Consider the following 13114-nt stretch of genomic DNA (forward strand, 5'->3'; position numbering starts at 1 on the left):
CAGTAAGTGCCTAGTTAGTTTCGATTGGATAGTAAACAGGGTGTCCATAATTAAAGTTACAATTCCAAAACGCTGTAGAAAGAGAACCACTGCTCAGAATGACGTCAAATCAGAACGCCATATTATTGACGCTGGGGGAAACGTCATGGAACATTACGCTCATAAACCCAATCAGAGGTAATACGGATCAAGATCGGATGATCTGGATCGCCAAGCTGTATGGGAATGACGGTGCAGAATTTATCTCCTCGAGAAAAATACAGCCCTACGTTAAATGGTACCGTCAACCAGCAACATACAGTAACGTTTGCAGAATGAAATGATACTCGTTGATGTGCGTGCGAATTTTCCGTTGTCCGTATTCTGCCGTTCTCCGTATTGACATGTCGTCGTAGATGGAAGCAGTCACCGTAAGTACTTTACTAGCAGCGTGTGATCCTTCAAGGAGACTGTCATGCTGGTCGTCTCAGAGGCTAACTGAAGAACAGTCGTGTGCCGTACATCTGTTGATGTGCGTATTCTGACGCTTATAGCGCCTTTTGTTGCGAAAAATTTTCGTCGTTTCGTTTTATGCCCCGTCGTTTCTCCTTCGTCAATAATATGCTGCTCAAATTCGACGTCATTCTATGCAGTGGTTTTCTTGAGAGACCGTTTTGAAAGTGGAACTCTAATTGTGGATACATGTACACTACTGGCCATTCTAATTGCTACACCAAGAAGAAATGTAGATGATAAACGGGTATTCATTGGACAAATATGTTATACTAGACCTGACATGCGATTACATTTTCACGCAATTTGGGTGCATAGATCCTGAGAAATCAGTACCCAGAACAACCACCTCTGGCCGTAATAGCGGCCTTGATACGCCTGGGCATTGAGTCAAACACAGCTTGGATGGCGTGTACAGTTACAGCTGCTCATGTAGCTTCAACATGATACCTCAGTTCATCAATAGTAGTGACTGGCGTATTGTGACGAGCCAGTTGCTCGGCCACCATTGACCAGACGTTTTCAATTGGTGAGAGATCTGGAGAATGTAGTGGCCAGGGCAGCAGTCGAACATTTTCTGTATCCAGAAAGGCCCGTATAGGAACTGCAACATGCGGTCGTGCATTATCCTGCTGAAATGTAGGGCTTCGCAGGAATCGAATGAAGAGTAGAGCCACGGGTCGTACCACATCTGAAATGTAACGTCCACTGTTCAAAGTGCCGTCAATGCGAACAAGAGGTGACCGAGACGTGTAACCATTACCACCCCATACCATCACGCCGGGTGATACGCCAATATGGCGATGACGAATACACGCTTCCAATGTGCGTTCACCGCGATGTCACCAAGCACGGATGCGACCATTATGATGCTGTAAACAGAACCTGCATTTATCCGAAAAAATGACGTTTTGCTATTCGTGCACACAGGTTCGTCGTTCAGTACACCATCGCGGGTGCTCCTGTCTGTGATGCAGCGTCAAAGGTAACCGCAGCCATGGTCTCCGAGCTGATAGTCCATGCTGCTGCAAACGTCGTCGAACTGTTCGTGCAGATGATTGTTGTCTTGCAAACGTCCCCATCTGTTGACACAGGAATCGAGACGTGGCTGCACGATCCGTTACAGCCATGCGGATAAGATGCCTGTCATCTCGACTGCTAGTGAGACGAGGCTGTTGGGATCCAGCACGGCGTTCCGTATTACCCTCCTGATCCCACCAATTCCATATTCTGCTAACAGTCATTCGATCTCGAGCAACGCGAGCAGCTACAATCCAACCTTTATCAAATTGGGAAACGTGATGGTACGCATTTCTCCTCCTTACACGAGGCATCAGAACAACGTTTAACCAGGCAACGCCAGTCAACTGCTGTTTGTGTTTGAGAAATCGGTTGGAAACTTTCCTAATGTCAGGACGTTGTAGGTGTTGCCACCGGCTCCAACCTTGTGTGAATGCTCTGAAAAGCAAATCATTTGCATATCACAGCATCTTCTTCCTGTCGGTTAAATTTCGCGTCTGTAGCACGTGATTTTCGTGGTGTAGCAATTTCAATGGCCAGTAGTGTATATAGCGTCAAGAGCCTTCAATCTCCGTCAGGTCTTCGCGCATTTCGCTACAATTCTGCGGCGATTATCGTCCGACTTTGCTATATCCTTCGACGCCCTCTATATACTGTCACACGGGGTTTCGAGTGCTGGTCGTCAGATTATCAACACTGAAAAGTGAGAACACAACGTTGGGGCAAACCGGCTGACAGTTACACATTTGTCGGTTCATCGTGTTGAGGACTCTCTCCCTCCATCCCTCTCTCTCACTCTCACTCTCACTCCCTCACAGACACACACACACACACACACACACACACACACACACACACACAGAAACAGTTCCGCCAGTTTGTTCTCAAACAGAGTGCAGTCCGCGATACAGCGGCCGCCGCCCCCGGCCCCCAGCGCCGGCCGCCGGCTTTTTCGTGGCCCCGCCGCCGCCGCCGCCGCCCACCTGTCAGCAGCAGCAGCGGCCACCGCCTCGCCGCCCCGCCTCCGGCGCCGGGCAGCGTGACTAATGAGGGCGGCGTGGCCGTGACGGGCCGCCAGCGGCCGGGGGCGGCGGCGGCGGCGTCGCCCACTAAATGCTTAATTACTGCTGCGGCCACACGCGGCGCTGGCAGTCGTGCACGGTCGCCACTAATGCTGGCGACAGCAGGAACTGGTGTGTGTGTGTGTGTACGCTCGCCCCTGTCTTCTACAGGACTATTCCAGCAAGAACGGCGAAGGGAGGAGGCTCTCCCAAATGGCCAAAACTGGTCCAGTGAAGAACATGCCGATCCAGGCTACATAAATACATAGTGAAGCGACACGCGCTTTCAAGGTCGTCTGACTGTACTGATATTCACTAATTACACTCAGTTAGTGTCTGACACGTGTAATTTTGTAACTGAAATGCATTCACAGCAACCTCTGTAGTCTGGGTGATAGCGGCCCTGACGTTTGCCCATTCTGCACTGCATCTGCTGACGTTTCTACTGTCACAGCACATACTTCCTGAATTTCACACATCAGAGGCACACCTGTTGACTCCTTTGCTGTCAGGGCTGACACAGCCCTTCAAGGAAGGTGCAGTTTTCAACTCCTTCATTTGTCGTAGTATGACAGAGAAAACCAAAGTTGTAACAGCACAATAAAAACTGTTACAGTCAATAGCAGATAGTGACCTCGTTTAAATAATTCTAGTTCATTAACCGATATAGGTTGTAGCGGCTCTCGTTTCCAATAAATTTAAAACAAGGTTTGTAACCCTAGATAAAATCTGAAGGCTTAAGTTTTTTCACGCACAGTTTGACTCTGGAGAGCCGCGCTGCTAGGTACCTAATATTAAAGTCGCCTGGAAATATCGCCTGACAAGTACAAATATAATTACTGGGTGCCTAGAACACGCATCTGACTACATGAGTAACGTTCTAAGGTTCCTGGCGTCACTTGACTACAAAGAACAGTCCACAAAGTAAGTTTTGAAACATAGACTTATTAAATGTCATTGGAACCCACTGAAATCAGTAATAAAAAGGAACTCCACATTTTTCACCCAACTAGAAAAAAATAATTACACTTTCACCTCGGCTAGTTATAAAGAATATGAGGAAATACTAAGCAAAGATAAAATCATATATTCTTTAAAGATAAACACACACCACGCCTCCTATTATTGACTCTCTCTGACCGTTTTTGAAAGTAATGAAAGGCACACGTCAGACAGTCCAGAACCGATACAGAACAACGACTGCCGAATACATTGGGCGGGGTGCCAAATGAGGGGGAGGGGGTTTGGCGGAATAGAATATCGCTTAACAAAAGGAGAGTTGGGGTCCTCCACCGACAAAATGGTAAAATTTGGTGTCGCTTAAAGTGGTTTTTGATAACTGTTTTGGAGTTCAGGGCAAAAAAAAAAATCTTATTATATGGGAGATTTTATAAATTACGTAAACCACAAAGAAGATCAACTGACAACAAATAAGTGTTCATTAATTTTCTGGATACAGAAGATGACATGAATGTAAAAGCTTGAACTTGACATGAATATAAAAAAAAGAAAAAAATCTGTAACAAAATTCACTGCGTATTTCCGTCTTCTGCCCAATTTGTGATGCTCATTCGTCTCTGATTCTTTTTACTGAATATGTCAATGATATTTTCAAAGTCCATATATATTTCTTTATGTACATTTGCAAGACCCAATCCATTTAGTCTCACCTGCCCCATTGTTTTGCGCAAATAAGTCTTAAACTTTGATCAGGAGTGCTTGTGGTGACAGGAAGAGTCCGAAATATTTGAAGTAAAATATATACGTTTGGGAAAAACTGCTTGTCACCGTTCTTTAAAGCTTCAGTTGCTGTTTCAGGTCTTTTACTTTCATCAACCCATTTTTTCTTCCTTAGTTTCAGCTCTCCATTAATTAATATACATCCAGTGTATATTAATAAATAAGAAGACGCCCATTTTAAGTTAAATGATATTTATTGGTTTAGATAGTAAGCTATTTGCCGCTCTTATTCTTTTGTTAAAATGTGTTTGAAATATAATACATTGCAACCTACATCGCTACATAATTATAAAAAAAGATTGAATCTGTTTGAAATAATATATTCGCTGATTTCTGAAGTCATTTTATCCAGTGTAATATAATACTCCACTTTCATCAACCCATTTTTTCTTCCGTAGTTTCAGCTCTCCTTTCATTAATATACATCCAGTGCATATTAATAAGAAGACGCCCATTTTAAGTTAAATGATATTTATTGGTTTAGATAGTAAGCTATTTGCCGCTCTTATTATTTTGTTAAAATGTGTTTGAAATATAATACATTCCAACCTATATTGCTACATAATTATAAAAATGATTGAATCTCTTGAAGTAATATATTCGCTGATTTCTGATGTCTTTTTATCCAGTGTAATGCAATACTCCACTGGGAGGGGGGATATAACCTCCATAACACCCACTTGCCACCACCCCTGGTGCTGGGGTTGCCGTTTCATGTTCTTGAACCGATAGTGACAGTGTCCCCATGGACCAATACAATTTAGTGAGATTTTATATATCAGTTTAAAAATAAACAACACTTGGAACGAAACATGGACAACAGGTTGCTGCAATGAAGCCTGTTGCCATGGTACATTATCCCAAATCTGGCAGCCTTTCTTAGATACTATTTCTGAAGATTGGAAAATCGAATGTGATTTTCTGAAGGTTTGAAAACATGCTCTTTCCGGCTATGGTTAGGTTGAAATGAATTATGGAAAACAGATTTTCTAAAAGCAAATTGAGTGCGATCTACACTCCTGGAAATGGAATAAAGAACACATTGACACCGGTGTGTCAGACCCACCATACTTGCTCCGGACACTGCGAGAGGGCTGTACAAGCAATGATCACACGCACGGCACAGCGGACACACCAGGAACCGCGGTGTTGGCCGTCGAATGGCGCTAGCTGCGCAGCATTTGTGCACCGCCGCCGTCAGTGTCAGCCAGTTTGCCGTGGCATACGGAGCTCCATCGCAGTCTTTAACACTGGTAGCATGCCGCGACAGCGTGGACGTGAACCGTATGTGCAGTTGACGGACTTTGAGCGAGGGCGTATAGTGGGCATGCGGGAGGCCGGGTGGACGTACCGCCGAATTGCTCAACACGTGGGGCGTGAGGTCTCCACAGTACATCGATGTTGTCGCCAGTGGTCGGCGGAAGGTGCACGTGCCCGTCGACCTGGGACCGGACCGCAGCGACGCACGGATGCACGCCAAGACCGTAGGATCCTACGCAGTGCCGTAGGGGACCGCACCGCCACTTCCCAGCAAATTAGGGACACTGTTGCTCCTGGGGTATCGGCGAGGACCATTCGCAACCGTCTCCATGAAGCTGGGCTACGGTCCCGTACACCGTTAGGCCGTCTTCCGCTCACGCCCCAACATCGTGCAGCCCGCCTCCAGTGGTGTCGCGACAGGTGTGAATGGAGGGACGAATGGAGACGTGTCGTCTTCAGCGATGAGAGTCGCTTCTGCCTTGGTGCCAATGATGGTCGTATGCGTGTTTGGCGCCGTGCAGGTGAGCGCCACAATCAGGACTGCATACGACCGAGGCACACAGGGCCAACACCCGGCATCATGGTGTGGGGAGCGATCTCCTACACTGGCCGTACACCACTGGTGATCGTCGAGGGGACACTGAATAGTGCACGGTACATCCAAACCGTCATCGAACCCATCGTTCTACCATTCCTAGACCGGCAAGAGAACTTGCTGTTGCAACAGGACAATGCACGTCCGCATGTATCCCGTGCCACCCAACGTGCTCTAGAAGGTGTAAGTCAACTACCCTGGCCAGCAAGATCTCCGGATCTGTCCCCCATTGAGCATGTTTGGGACTGGATGAAGCGTCGTCTCACGCGGTCTGCACGTCCAGCACGAACGCTGGTCCAACTGAGGCGCCAGGTGGAAATGGCATGGCAAGCCGTTCCACAGGACTACATCCAGCATCTCTACGATCGTCTCCACGGGAGAATAGCAGCCGCATTGCTGCGAAAGGTGGATATACACTGTACTAGTGCCGACATTGTGCATGCTCTGTTGCCTGTGTCTATGTGCCTGTGGTTCTGTCAGTGTGATCATGTGATGTATCTGACCCCAGGAATGTGTCAATAAAGTTTCCCCTTCCTGGGACAATGAATTCACGGTGTTCTTATTTCAATTTCCAGGAGTGTATTTTTGCATTTTTTTTAGGAAATCAATTTTGAACTCGTTTTGTAGAAATTTCGAAAGCAGTACTTCCGCCTAATATGAAAAACGTATGTTTTTGGGGCTGTACGCATGCTTTTGATCACGTAGTGCACATTCTTCCCCCACGTAACAAATATGTGTAACAAATTTGGTTGAAATCGTTCCACGGTTTTAAGACGAGTTTTCTTACACGTGGCTTTGCCCGCGTCCTTACATCTGAAATAAATTTTAACTGTATTTAACCTCTTCCACACGTATTTGTAAACAGATTTAAACTGTATCTCTAGCGAATTTCATCCTGCGCTTGCATTTTCACTCGGCAGCATACTACACCAGCACCAAAGCTCAAATACATCGATGTGCTGTTTGTCTCTGGCCTTAAGGTCCATGTCTCGGAAACGTAAAAGAAGAAGGGAAACAAGGGTGTTTCAACAAGCCTGATCTTTGTGATGTTCTTTATTGCTACGTTCTGCCAAACCTTGCTGAACTGCTTCATAGCCATTCGCCTTAGCGTGATCCGTCGTCCTATCCTCACAGCTTCCCGGGTCACACATGGTTGACCAAAGGTGGATAATAATGTGCACAACTTCCAGTTCCTGTAATCGACATGGGTTGAACCTGTACTCATCTATCAGTTATCAATAATTTGGACCTGCTGCTACTGAGGTGCAATCTGTTGTGTCGATTCCCTAAGGTCTCGACACAATGAGTGGCTAGGTGCACGCGAAACTAACGCAGACGGGCGTAAATTCTGAAACAGGAGACTGGATGAAAAACTATAAAGAAAAGAAGAGAGATTGTCATCTACTTAACTTTTAATGATGTTCTTCTTGTTGAAATACATCTCTTGCATAGTAGTAAGCAATTAGCAATGATACACATGGCGCCTTGCTAGGTAGTAGCGATGGACTAGCTGAAGGCTATTTAATCTGTCTCTCGGCAAATGAGAGGAGTACTTGATAGGTCTAGTCGCAAGCTATGTCGTCCGTACAACTGGGGCGAGGTCATGTCCGTGTCTTGTGACCTGCCATGTGGTGGCGCTAGGATTGCGAGTACACAGTGGCGACACGCGGGTCCGACATGTACTACAGGACCGCGGCCGATTTAAGTTACCACCTAGCAAGTGTGGTGTCTAGCGGTGACACCACACAATCCATATGATATATTAAAGTCCTTTACCTTTGTTAATCAAGTTCGTCTTCGCTGCTGGCTAAAAGCACACTATGTTGTGCTATACGGTGTGTCCGTAAAGTCTGTATACTTAGGGATCCTAATAAATAACAATAAATCACGTGTTAGTCACTTCAGTGTTAATAAGTAATATTTTCAACATGATATCTCCGCTTTTCAATGCATAATTTGATGCGCTTTGCAAGATTATAATGAACTTGATGGAGTAGTTCTGAATTGTTTTCTATCTGGCGGATTAAACTTGTAATCTTCATCGAGTAAACTTTCTCTTTCAGCACACCCCAGAAAAAGAAATCATGGGGAGAAAGGTCTGGCGAACGAGTGGATCGCTCGACATGATCTCTTCTACCAAACCAATGAGGAAAATTGTCATTCAACCAATCTCTAACAGCTGCAGCAAAATGGGTAGCGGCCCCATCCTGCTGAAAACTGTCTAGAGTCCATCACCCAAAAGCTCCAGTTTGTCTCTCAGAATGTTCAGATAAGACTTACCCATTACACGTTCATTAAAGAAGAAAGGTCCTAGCACATGAGCTTTCCACAAACCACAGCACACCATCACCTTCTGGCAGCCCTGCTGTTTGTTTGGACTTATCCAATGTGGATTGTCTTCCGTGAATTTGATATTTTCATCCAAATTATCTGCAGACCGTTCACACATCTGCATGTGTCTATCATTGTCATCTTAATTTAGGTGATGCAATTCTCTAACTTGTTTTCATGAAACCTCTCTTCTCCCAGGATTTTGTGAATGGTTAACTTTGGAACACCCAATTTGGTGGGTATCCGACGAAGCGGTTTCTTAGGGTTAGCATAAACATTGGCCAAGACAGCCTCTTTAGTTTCGTCTGAAGCCTTCGGTCGTCCGGAACGGGGTTTCCCACACACTGCTGTTTCTTTAGTTTACTAACGGCAGTAAAACAAATAGGTTGCCAATGAGGGTGTCGACGGTTAAATTGTTCCGCAATTTTGCAATACGGCCATCCTTCTGGTCCACTTAAAGAGTCCAAAACTCATTCGTTTTTCTTCAGATAGAGCTATCTTTCAATATGTAAAAAACAAAATTTATTAAAATTATTAGAATTTATTTTCTATTTATTAATATTTATAGAATATAAAATAATTTCTTGGATTTATTCGAATCCCCTATGGACCGAGACTTTGTGGATACCCTGCAGCGGAAAAACCAGGTAACAAAATTAATGTAAAATCTCCAAATAAATTTAGAGAAAGTCTATGAGGGCACAAAAATAAATTACACGACCGTTGATGCTGGGAATGTAGGCAGATTCCAGGCCAGTAAAAATAAAATTAAGAAGCAGCCTTGCCTACATACAAATGATTACGTATTTAACACCTTCATGGAGGATGCAGGGCGCGGTGAATTCAAAATACAACTTTATTCATTTGCTACATACCTTACGTGTAACATAGGACACACATGATTAAAAATAATTATTAGCAAACTGAGTTTCCATGTTTATAGACAAATACTGCCGCAAAATCCATATGTGCAATAAAACTGTTCATTATTTGTTGTTGTTGTTGTGGTCTTCAGTACTGAGACTGGTTTGATGCAGCTCTCCATGCACTCTATCCTGTGCAAGCTCCTTCATCTCCCAGTACTTACTGCAACCTACATCCTTCTGAATCTGCTTAGTGTATTCATCTCTTGGTCTCCCTCTACGATTTTTACCCTCCACGCTGCCCTCCAATGCTAAATTTGTGATCCCTTGATGCCTCAAAACATGTCCTACCAACCGGTCTCTTCTTTTTGTCAAGTTGTGCCACAAACTCCTCTTCTCCCCAATTCTTTTCAATACTTCATCATTAGTTATGTGATCTACCCATCTAATCTTCAGCATTCTTCTGTAGCACCACATTTCGAAAGCTTCTATTCTCTTCTTGTCCAAACTATTTATCGTCCATATTTCACTTCCATACATGGCTACACTCCATGCAAATACTTTCAGAAACGCCTTCCTGACACTTAAATCTATACTCGATGTTAACAAATTTCTCTTCTTCAGAAACGATTTCCTTGCCATTGCCAGTCTACATTTTATATCCTCTCTACTTCGACCATCATCAGTTATTTTACTCCCTAAATAGAAAAACTCCTTTACTACTTTAAGTGTCTCATTTCCTAATCTAATTCCCTCAGCATCACCCGATTTAATTTGACTACATTCCATTATCCTCTTTTTGCTTTTGTTGATGTTCATCTTATATCCTCCTTTCAAGACACTGTCCATTCCGTTCAACTGCTCTTCCAAGTCCTTTGCTGTCTCTGACAGAATTACAATGTCATCGGCGAACCTCAACGTTTTTATTTCTTCTCCATGTAATTTAATACCTACTCGGAATTTTTCTTTTATTTCCTTCACTGCTTGCTCAATATACGGATTGAATAACATCGGAGATAGGCTACAACCCTGTCTCACTCCCTTCCCAACCACTGCTTCCCTTTCATGTCCCTCAACTCTTATAACTGCCATCTGGTTTCTGTACAAATTGTAAATAGCCTTTCACTCCCTGTATTTTACCCCTGCCACCTTGAGAATATGAAAGAGGGTATTCCAGTCAACATTGTCAAAAGCTTTCTCTAAGTCTACAAATGCTAGAAACGTAGGTTTGCCTTTTCTTAATCTTTCTTCTAAGATAAGTCGTAAGGTTAGTATTGCCTCACGTGTTCCAACCTTTCTACGGAATCCAAACTGATCCTCCCCGAGGTCCGCCTCTACCAGTTTTTCCATTCGTCTGTAAAGAATTCGCGTTAGTATATTGCAGCTGTGACTTATTAAACTGATAGTTCGGTAATTTTCACATCTGTCAACACCTGCTTTCTTTGGGATTGGAATTATTATATTCTTCTTGAAGTCTGAGGGTATTTCGCCTGTATCATACATCTTGCTCACCAGAGGGTAGAGTTTTGTCACGACTGGCTCTCCCAAGGCTGTCAGTAGTTCTAATGGAATGTTGTCTACTCCCGGGGCCTTGTTTCGACTCAGGTCTTTCAGTGCTCTGTCAAACTCTTCACGCAGTATCTTATCTCCCATTTCGTCTTCATCTACACCCTCTTCCTTTTCCATAATATTGTCCTCAAGTACATCGCCCTTCTATAAACCCCCTATATACTCCTTCCACCTATCTGCTTTCCCTTCTTTGCTTAGAACTGGGTTTCCATCTGAGCTCTTGATATTCATACAAGTGGTTCTCTTCTCTCCAAAGGTGTCTTTAATTTCCCTGTAGGCAGTATCAATCGTACCCCTAGTGAGATAAGCCTCTACATCCTTACAATTGTTCTCTAACCATCCCTGCTTAGCCATTTTGCACTCGTTGTCGAGCTCATTTTTGAGACGTTTGTATTCCTTTTTGCCTGCTTCATTTACTGCATTTTTATATTTTCTCCTTTCATCAATTAAATTCAATATTTCTTCTGTTACTCAAGGATTTCTACTAGCTCTCTTCTTTTTACCTACTTGATCCTCTGCTGCCTTCACTACTTCATCTCTCAGAGCTACCCATTCTTCTTCTACTGTATTTCTTTCTTCCATTCCTGTCAATTGTTACCTTATGCTCTGCCTGTACAACCTCTGGTTTAGTCAGTTTATCCAGGTCCAATCTCCTTAAATTCCCTCCTTTTTGCAGTTTCTTCAGTTTTAATCTGCAGGTCATAACCATTTGTGGTCAGAGTCCACATCTGCCCCTGGAAATGTCTTACAATTTAAAACCTGGTTCCTAAATCTCTGTCTTACCATTATATAATCTATCTGATACCTTCTAGTATCTCCAGGATTCTTCCATGTATACAACCTTTTTTTATGATTCTTGAACCAAGTGTTAGCTATGATTAAGTTATGCTCTGTGCAAAATTCTACCAGACGGCTCCCTCTTTCATTTCTCTCCCCCAATCTATATTCACCCACTATGTTTCCTTCTCTCCCTTTTCCTACCCTAGAATTCCAGTCAACCGTGACTATTAATTCTTCGTCTCCCTTCACTACCTGAAGATTTTCTTTTATCTCATCATACATTTCATCAATTTCTTCATCATCTGCAGAGCTAGTTGGCTTATAAACTTGTAGTATGCATGGGCTTCTTATCTAACTTGGCCACAATAATGAGTTCACTGTGCTGTTGGTAGTAGCTTACCCGCACTCCTATTTTTTTATTCATTAAGAAACCTACTCCTGCATTACTTCTATTTGATTTTGTATTTATATCCCTGTATTCACCTGACCAAAAGTCTTGTTCCTCCTGCCACCGAACTTCACTAATTCCCACTATGTCTAACTTCAACCTATCCATTTCCATTTTTAAATTTTCTAACCTATTTGGCCGATTAAGGGATCTGACATTCCACGCTCCGATCCGTAGAACGTCAGTTTTCTTCCTCCTGATAACGACGCCCTCTTGAGTAGTCCCCGCCCGGAGATCCGAATGGGGGACTATTTTACCTCCGGAATATTTTACCGAAGAGGACGCCATCATCATTTAACCATACAGTAAAGCCTCATGCCCTCGGGAAAAATTACGGCTGTAGTGTCCCCTTGCTTTCAGCCGTTCGCAGTACCAGCACAGCAAGGTCGTTTTGGTTAGTGTTGCAAGGCCAGATCAGTCAATCATCCATAGTGTTGCCCCTGCAACTACTGAAAAGGCTGCTGCCCCTCTTCAGGAACCACATGTTTGTATGACCTCTCAACAGATACCCCTCCGTTGTGGTTGCACCTACGGTACGGCCATCTGTATCGCTGAGGCACGCAAGCCTCCCCACCAACGGCAATGTCCATGGTTCATGGGGGTAGGGCATAAGTCTTAAATATATTAATCAATACTTACGTTCTACATGTGTCAGTGTGAGAACTGTAGTATTTCTACATTACTGTGTACCAGACTCATAACGAAATACTTAGTTTTTTTGAGAAAAAAGCACCATGAAGTGCACATGCTTTTTTTCTTATTAGTTATAATGGAAAGGAGCGACACTTAATTTGTTTAAGGTTAGGAACGTAACTATTATAATCAGAAGTTGTACATAGAAGAATGGGAATATTTATAACGAGTGAACTCCCATATATATACTTTATAGCTCCCACTCAGCACAGGATACTTAAGCTGAGAATTCTTCACGCGTGTTCAAGATTGAAATAATTGT

The sequence above is a fragment of the Schistocerca nitens genome, chromosome 2 (assembly GCF_023898315.1).
Source record: "Schistocerca nitens isolate TAMUIC-IGC-003100 chromosome 2, iqSchNite1.1, whole genome shotgun sequence".
NCBI classification, from domain to species: domain Eukaryota; kingdom Metazoa; phylum Arthropoda; class Insecta; order Orthoptera; family Acrididae; genus Schistocerca; species Schistocerca nitens.